Source organism: Lolium perenne, chromosome 6 (genome assembly GCF_019359855.2).
Source record: "Lolium perenne isolate Kyuss_39 chromosome 6, Kyuss_2.0, whole genome shotgun sequence".
Lineage (NCBI taxonomy): Eukaryota > Viridiplantae > Streptophyta > Magnoliopsida > Poales > Poaceae > Lolium > Lolium perenne.
In genome coordinates, this window is record NC_067249.2 from 20358814 (window position 1) to 20366656 (window position 7843).

A 7843-nucleotide genomic window follows, 5' to 3' on the forward strand; every position below is an offset into this window, starting at 1 on the left:
CGGAGCAAAGCATTAACACTCCATGAACACATGTGATCCTCACATCACTACCATTCCCTCCGGTTGTCCCGATTTACTGTCACTTTGGCCATCGGTTCCGGACAGCGACATGTGTATACAACTTGCAGGTAAGATCAATAAACAATGAATATCATGATGAAACAATAACATGTTCAGATCTGAGATCATGGCACTCGAGCCCTAGTGACAAGCATTAAGCATAACAAGTTGCAACAATATCATCAAAGTACCAATTACGGACACTAGGCACTATGCCCTAACAATCTTATGCTATTACATGACCAATCTCATCCAATCCCTACCATCCCCTTCGGCCTACAGCGGGGGAATTACTCACACATGGATGGGGGAAACATGGCTGGTTGATGTAGAGGCGTTGGCGGTGATGGCGGCGATGATCTCCTCCAATTCCCCGTCCCGGCGGAGTGCCAGAACGGAGACTTCTGGCTCCCGCGACGGAGTTTCGCGATGTGGCGGCGTTCTGGAGGGTTTCTGGCGACTTCGACTTCTCCCCGTGCGTTTTTAGGTCGAGGCCAATAAGTAGTCCGAAGGAGGGCGTCGAAGGCCGGCCGAGGGGGCCACACCATAGGGCCGCGCGGGCCCCCCTGGGCCACGCCGCCTTATGGTGTGGGGCCCTCGGGCCTCCACCTGAGTTGTCCTTCTGGCTCCGTCAGTATTCTTGGAAAATAGGGCCTTCTGCATAAATTCCGAGGATTTTCCCGAAAGTTGGATTTCTGCACAAAAACGAGACACCAGAACAGTTCTGCTGAAAACAGCGTTAGTCCGTGTTAGTTGCATCCAAAATACACAAATTAGAGGCAAAACAATAGCAAAAGTGTTCGGGAAAGTAGATACGTTTTGGACGTATCAGCCTGCGGCGGGCGGTCCTTCCTTCTGCGTCGGAGGCACTCCCGCCACCTCCTTCTACGGACTGGGTTGGCACATCCGCTTCCTTTGCCCCATGCCGGCGCTTCCATTCCGCCGGCGTGGCCGCCGACACGGCCCCATCACCTCTTTCCCTGACAAAAATTCGGCGAGCAGAGCACGATTGTTTTCTCTTTCTTTTTCCAATGAGAGGGTGGGAGGGAGTGCTAGTACCAGTTTCTCGGTCTGGTCTTGGTTAACTCCCGTTGCGTTTTCATCGCGAGGCGACCATGTCTTTGTTTGGGGATTTTGGGTTTACACTTCCCTGCTGGGCTCACCGCTAAATGTCACAAGAATGGGACTCCCGCTCTTCTCTTCAAACTCGACATCCATAAATTATTTGACTCAATCCGTTGGGGTTACATTATCGATCTACTTCAAAGACATGGTTTCCAGAGTCACTTTCGAAGTTGGGTTGTGGCGCTTCTCACTACCGCTACATCGAGGGTGTTTCTTAATGGAGTGGCCGGCTACCCCATTCGCCATGGGCGTGGGTTGCGGCAAGGAGACCCCCTATCGCCACTTCTCTTTGTGCTCGCCATTGACACTCTCGCACATGTTTTAGAAAAAGTGTCGGATCATGGTCTTGTTCACAAGCTCTGAGGTAGAGGCACCATATTGCGCACGTCCCTCTACGCGGATGGTGCGGCGGTTTTCATTACCCTATCAAGGAAGACATCCAAAACCTTGTCTCCATCCTTCATGACAATGGAGAGTTCACCGACATTTGTACTAATTTTTTGAAGAGTTCCGTTGTTCCCATAAGATGTGGCCACTTAAACCTCGATGACATTCTCCATGGAATTCCGGCCAAGAAGGAATCTTTCCCGCTTCAATACCTCGGGCTACCTCTTTCGGTAAATTGTTTGAAGAGCGGACATCCAACATTTGGAGGATAAATGCGCCGGTAAGCTCCCCACTTGGAATGGGAAGTATGTCACCATGTGACGAGGGATCACCTCGGCAATGCCTACGTATTGTAGACTAGGGTTTCGGGAGAGAGCGACGATGGAGATTCCGGGAGCGAGATTAGGCACACGACGTACCCAGCTTCGGGTCCCCTCGGTGGAGGATCCCTACGTGCTGCTAGCAATCCAATATATGATCATAGATGTGTTTACAGGGTGCCGCCGTAGGCGGAGCTATGTTGTCTATCTCTTGTCCCCCTATTTCGGGTGCCCTGGCTAGCTTTATATATGCAACCAGCCTAGGGTTTTACAAGAGTCCTAGTCGACTACTTCTTCGGGTTGCCTTGTTGGGCCTTCTCCATATTGGGCCGAGCCGATCCAGGTACCAATAATGGGTACCCGAAGGGTATACCCATGTCAGTAGCCCCCGAGTGTCTAGGGAAGTCGGAGACTTGCGTAGAGACTCCAAGCATAACCATCTCCGAAGTCGAAGAAATACAAGGCGAGGTCCATGTCGTAGATCTTGTGTAGTGTAGATGATGTCGACGATTCTCGAAATTGTTTTTCTGTCGGGTGCGCGGCAGCGCTCCCGATGGGAGTAGCCCCCGAGTCTATGGGCAAGTGCTTGCACTTGGGCATAGACTCAAGTTGTACTACTCGATGAAGAACTTAACTATATTTCTGGAGGACTTGATGAAATCCATGGGCTCCCGATGGGAGTAGGCTTCACTCGAGTCGTAGAATCGAGTTGAGTCTACAAACCTTGATTGTCATAGATGATGTCGAAGTTATTTTTCTATCGGGTGCGCGGCCAGCGCTCCCGATGGGAGTAGCCCCCGAGTCTACAGCCAAGTGTTTGCACTTGGGTGTAGGCTCAACTTGCTTTTAATCGACACCACAATTTTTACTCTTTCTTGTATCTTATCGGGAGGGTGAACAATACTCTCGATAAGAGTAGCCCCCGAGCCTATGGGCAGGTGCTTGCACCTAGGCATAGGCTCGAGTTGTACTACTCGATAAAGAACTTGGCGCAGCCCCGCTTTTTATCGACTCCAGGCCGTTGCTATTTTTATTTGACATCCATATCTATATTGTACAGGGATAATGGTAATTGGGGCTAGTTCATCTGAAGGATCAGGTACTAGTTAACTGCTCTAGTGGCAATCCGCAAATACCTACTTCAAGATCACGTCCCTGGACACGATCTCGGGATACTGGTGCTAACTCGACAGGTGCCGCTTAAGGTCTTACCATCTGGCGAGCCCCAGTTATGTTTTATCGGGTCCACAGCGCGTCCGCTGGGATATTTCTTCACATCTGTTGATGTGGAAAAAAGTAGCAGAGCGCAGTCTTTGGCGATGCCACGCCACACAGGACGGACCCGGGGTCTTACCGTCGCAGAGTTTTGCGGCATTCAGAGATTATTCGCGACTTTGGCGCTCTGAGAATATTTTGTCAAGTGCCTTGTTCGGCTGATGCAATGACCCATTTTGCGGGTTCTTCTATTTTTCTCTCGGGCTTGATGAGACAGCCGAATATATTGGATTCTTCTATATTGTCGGGTTCATCACCGATGCTCTTGCTCGGATGAATATGATGAGTCAATGGACCCGAAGATTTGTCCATCTTTTTTTTTGGTTCCTCCTTGATGAAAATTTCGTCGAGTTCTTTCTTGAAGAAAATTTCTTCGGGTCCTCCTTGAGGACAATTCGTCGGGTCCTCTTTGAAGATAATTCTTCGGGTCCTCCCTGAGGATAATTCTTCGGGACCTCCTTGAATAAAATTTTGTCGGGTTCTCTTTTGAAGAAAATTTTGTCGGGTTCTCTCACGATTTTATCGGGTTCCTCCCTGAAGAAGATTTCGTCGGGTGCTACTTTGATTTCGTCGGGTTCCTCCCTGAAGAAGATTTTGTCGGGTGCGCGGTCAGCGCTCCCGATGGGAGTAGCCCCCGAGGCTATGGTCGGGTGCGCGCATCTGGATATGGACTCAAGAACTTGTATAATTTGCTTTCTCCTGCACAAATAAACAAACTTTTTCTATCTTTTCCTTGACTCTCTTTTTTGCATGCGGTGTCAGATGCTCAGATTCGATGATATGTAAAGTGAATATATGCCGCGCAGCCCCCAATTATCGGGTGCGGTGAAAGTAAACGATAATCAACTTTGTGCAAAATAAAAGAACACTTAGCTTTTTGGACACGACGAAGTCGATGCATGATGAAGTCTTCGAGTGTAGATAAGAAATCTAACCAAAGTAGAAACCACCAAATAGCAAAAGCGGATGCCGCGAAATTGTTGATGAAGAAATAGCCGATCCCCCGAGCGTTGCTGAGGTGATGTCATGATTGTTGCTTAGACGCTGTGTCACAGTTGTTATTTGGGGCAAAGTCGTTGTCGAGCCCCCGAGTATTATCCGTGTCGCCGAAAGAAAGCCATTAAGGATGAAATACTGAAGATGAAGTCCGAGATGAAGTACTTGAGATGAATCCATATCAAAGATTACACCATCAAATATGAGTCATATATTGAAGATGAATCCGCCGATATCATAGAGGATGAATCCATTGACCCGAAGAATCCAGTAATAACCATAAAAGATGAATCCGTTGATATCATAGAGGATGAATCCATTGAGCCAAAGAAAATAGTTCCAGTAATAACCATAAAAGATGAATCCGTTGATATCATAGAGGATGAATCCATTGAGCCGAAGAAAATAGTTCCAGTAATAACCATAGAAGATGAATCTGTTGATATCATAGAGGATGAATCCATTGAGCCGAAGAAAATAGTTCCAGTAATAACCATAGAAGATGAATCCGTTGATATCATAGAGGATGAATCCATTGAGCCGAAGAAAATAGTTCCAGTAATAACCATAGAAGATGAATCCGTTGATATCATAGAGGATGAATCCATTGAGCCGAAGAAAATAGTTCCAGTAATAACCATAGAAGATGAATCCGTTGATATCATAGAGGATGAATCCATTGAGCCGAAGAAAATAGTTCCAGTAATAACCATAGAAGATGAATCCATTGACCCGGAAACGCAGCGGATGATATTGTATAAATGAGCCAATTATTAACCAAAGAAAACTAATCCAGTAATAAATCCACTGAGCCGAAGAAGATAAATCCACTAAGTTGAAGAAAATAATTCCAGTCGCCGCGAAAAAAAATAATTCCACTGAGCCGGAGAAGATACATCCAGAGCCGAAGAAAAGAAATTCACCGAGTAACCGAATATATTTGTGGTAACGAAGTAATGGCACAACCACGAGTGTTGGGTGTATTTTGCTGTAATGATATAATGGTACAACCCCCGAGTATTTGGGTGTGGCGAAAGTAAATGATAATTGACTCTCTGAAGAGGAATACTTAGCTTTTTTATCGGGTGCGATGAAGTCGTCGCTGAAGCAAGTCGTACAACGGACACAGTCGATGTAGGCGCGTGTCGACTGGCTGGCCTTATTGATGTCGTCGCGCGGAGCCTAGCCGGCGTGGTCGATGAAGATAATGCAGTCGAAGTAATTACACAACCAAAAGGCGAAACACATGATGGCGAACAGGGTCGACACAATCAAAGTAGTCGAAGCTTATTCCCGATCTGTAATTATATTACGACCCAAAAAATTGTGCCCAAAGAATAGTACGAGCCGAAAGATATTTGCCCGAATAAAATTTGCAAGTAGTACTTTAGTTGGAAATATAGCACCCGATGATCCTTCTTTCGGATGACAAGTTCGTCACCGTAGGTCTGTGATGGGGAGCCCCCGAGCGCGGCGGTGCAGCAGGGTCATAATACTTCGAATGTCCGGTCGATTGTCGAGTGGGCGCACCTTTATCCCCAGTCCGAGCCGATTGAATTTGTTATGTCGCCAAAGTCGCAGCGATAGAGTCACACGCCATGCCGAAAGTGTTGTCAGGTTGGATCAGGTTTTCCCATGCCATCATCGTTTCATGTATGTGCACGTCGCATGATTAACTTGACTCCATGAATTGATTGGCCTGTGTTCCGCGAAGTAGTACTTCTCGTTGCTCCAGATTAAAAATCTCGAGACTTACGCTTTGGATGGTGATCAATCTTTTTTAATGTGTTACCGTACATGATTGTGCTCTCCTTCATCCGTCGCACATTGGTGCCTGCTAGCATAGATGAAGTCGACCGTGCACATCGGCGGCTGTTGCGCTGCTGGCATACGAAATAATCTGGCCGCTAGATGTTGATGACGAACTCGATGATGGATCCCGCCCGGATAACGAAATCCAGTCGCCGCAAATCCCCACGGTCGGCGCCAATTGACGAGGGATCACCTCGGCAATGCCTACATATTGTAGACTAGGGTTTCGGGAGAGAGCGACGATGGAGATTCCGGGAGCGAGATTAGGCACACGACGTACCCAGCTTCGGGTCCCCTCGGTGGAGGATCCCTACGTGCTGCTAGCAATCCAATATATGATCATAGATGTGTTTACAGGGTGCCGCCGTAGGCGGAGCTATGTTGTCTATCTCTTGTCCCCCTATTTCGGGTGCCCTGGCTAGCTTTATATATGCAACCAGCCTAGGGTTTTACAAGAGTCCTAGTCGACTACTTCTTCGGGTTGCCTTGTTGGGCCTTCTCCATATTGGGCCGAGCCGATCCAGGTATACCAATAATGGGTACCCGAAGGGTATACCCATGTCACCATGGCCGGCCGCACCACTATGCACTTCTTAAATAAGATTGAGCATGCATTCATTTGGTCGGCCACGGATCACATGACGGGTGCCAAGTGCAAGGTGAATTGGGATTTGGGTTGTCACCCCAAGAAGCTTGATGCTGAAATCTTATCGGCTACCACCCGATTCACGATAAATCGGCATCTGGGTCGATTTTTTGAACAGTGGGTGCTTCACATGGGCAAGTTTGCTATGGCTCTTCGTCTTCAATGGCCATGGCTTGAGTGGAAGGACCCAGCCAAGATTTGGGTCGGCTCCGGAAATCTTGCGCAGCGGATGATGTCGAAATTTTCTATGCCACCACCATCATCACGGTGGAAATGGCAAGAAAACACCATTTTGGTATGCACTTTGGCTTGGGGTAGAAAACCAATTGAGGTGGCGCCTCTAATTTTCTCCTCCTCCAAGAGGAAAAATTGGAAGGTCACTCAAGCTTTGCATGGTAATGCGTGGGTGGATAAGGTGGATTTGGAGCAAGACTTCAATATGGAGCACTTATCCCAATTTGTTGAGCTATGGGGTCTTACTGACAATTTCCAACTCAATGAAGATGTGGAGGATGACATTGTATGGAGGCTCACCTCAAATGGCCAATACACAGCAAAGTCCGCTTACGAAGTGCAATTTTTGGGATCTACAGTTTCAGCCTAAACAAGTCGGTTTGGAAAGTTTGGACAAATTATGGCCTTTGCCCTTTATGCAAGCAATGTATGGAGTCTGTTAATCACTTTTTTTGTTCAATGTCGCTTCACCTGTCGTGTTTGGATGAAGGCCAAAGATTGGTTGGGTATCTCTAAGATTCACACTCACCTTTGGGCGGACCTGGCTTTCCCCGAGTGGTCGAATATGATGACCACAGGTCAAAATAGCAAGGCCATGGCTTCCCTCGCTATGTTCATATGTTGAGAGATTTGGAATGAGTGAAACGATAGGATCTTCAAGAACAAGCATGCGCCCTCGCAAATCATCTTCGAGAAGATTAGAAAAGAACCTAGGCTTTGGTTCCTAGCGGGTGCAAAAAGATTGGGTATTTGATGCACTAACATATTGACATTTTGTACGTTTGTAGATTCCATCACTTGCTACATCCAAAAAAAATCAGATTCTTTTAAAACTTAAAAATATGATTTTCGAATTTTTTTAAATAAAGAGCTACATGTAGCTCAGCCTCCATTTGTCCACTCTCGATATGACTTATTAACCTATATTTATGGTATATTTGAACGTGAGCCTTCAGCAACGAGCATGCAGGGTATTACATCCTTCTTC